The sequence below is a fragment of the Charadrius vociferus genome, unplaced genomic scaffold (genome assembly GCF_000708025.1).
Source record: "Charadrius vociferus isolate BGI_N301 unplaced genomic scaffold, ASM70802v2 scaffold278, whole genome shotgun sequence".
NCBI lineage: Eukaryota > Metazoa > Chordata > Aves > Charadriiformes > Charadriidae > Charadrius > Charadrius vociferus.
This window is the reverse complement of record NW_009649705.1, coordinates 253,920-255,691: the sequence shown is the minus strand read 5'-3', so window position 1 is coordinate 255,691 and position 1,772 is coordinate 253,920.

The following is a 1,772-nucleotide window of genomic DNA, read 5'->3' as shown; positions in this document are numbered from 1 at the left end:
TCTTCATTTTTCAAGTCCTATTCGAAGCTCATTCAAGGCTATACCTTTTTTTTTTCCTCTTATTTCCAGTGGAATTTTTTCATCCAATGGAAAATAATCAGGGCCAGGCACAGCAAGGTTTTCCCAATGACTTTTGAATAATGACACATGTAAATAAAATTATGGTGATTAGAATAATCACACTGATGTGTTGGAAACTGAAATTGGTACTCATTTTGTAGCAGGAGGTATTCTGGGATTTGCCTGAAAAATACCAAAAAAATGAAAAATTGTGAGCCCTTTTTATACTAATACTAACAAAAACAGTGAAACTAAATAAAGAAAAAATAATTTATTTTTTTCTAGTATATGCAAGACTAAGTACTTATTATAACAACTGTTGGGGCTTCTTCATACCTGCAGGTTAATTCAGGAAACAACATCAGTGTTATTACTTTACCAGAATAACTCCAAGTTTGTATGCTTTTAAACATACTTTCAAAATACAGTAAGCTAAATCAGAACAAGTCATTTTTATTCTGTAATAATGGTGTCTACAGAAGGAATTCCTCAGGCTGGCAACTGATGGAAAACTGAATGTAGAACAACCCTTACAAATGCTTTGCACGGAGAGGACATATGGTACAGTAGACCATAGCTTAGATATTCCCTCAGCTTATACACAGCCAAGTTGATAATTAATTAGTAATAACGAAAAAAATGTATTCTTAAGCAAAGAAGAATAATGCTGAAGAAATGAAAAACTTAATGAAGAAAAGTTTAAGATGAGATTCATTTCCAGAATGTGAACAGTTCTCAAAATGTGTGAGGTGTGTTTTCATTATTTTCACTCACTTCCTTGGCTCACAGCGAGGTTACTGGCTAATGCGGGTCCAGTGTTCTCTGGCTTCGTGATCAATGACATTGGTGCAGAGGGAATCCACGGCGTGTATGTAACACTGCCATACTGATTTGGTGGCACTCACTTTGTACTGTTGTAAAAAATTACAGAAAAGCAAAAATTGGTCCCAATCAGACGTGTTCAGAAAGACAGAAAAGAAGCTTGAGAAAACTGGCACGTTTGTGAAGATTAAACCATATTTTGCAGCAAGCGTGTAAATGTTCCAAAATATGTTTTGAACCAGCTATTATGGCCAGGCCATCATTTGATTAGAAAGAGAGTTCAGTATAAAGTATATCTGTGACTTACACATTATTTAAAATATTTAGATACCAGGAAAAATTGAAATGTCGTGTACAACATAGAATAAGTAAAAAGTCATTTTAAACCCACTGCAATATGGTTTAATATAACAGAGGGGCATTTTGCATACTCTGGGAACCAGAAGTCACGGCACTCCTTGTTTGCTTTCCTTGTTTTCTGGCTGACAAGGATAAAAGGCACGTTGTTCTCTCTGCTACTCAGGAAACTCATCTGACTCGTGCCCTGCAAACCGAGGTATCGCCCATGGCCGAGAGCCGTTTCTGCAGGCCGCAAACCTGCTTTAGACACCCCTCTCCAAACAGCTTATGGAAGAGGCAACATCATTGTCCCTGATTCCCCAGGGCGGAGGAGGCAGAAGCGGTGACTTCTCTTGGGGTATCTGGAAAAACAAAGCCCTAACAGGGAACCCGGGTGTCCTGAGCACTGGGCCGCGGAGCCTCTGCCGTGGGGAACGCCTGGTGACCACGGCTGGCGACCAGCAACAGGGCGCCGGGCGAGCGGCGGCGGAGGGAGGCGCCGGCGCCGCTCCAGCACCTCGGAGAGCTCCCGCCGGCCGGGACCGGCAGGG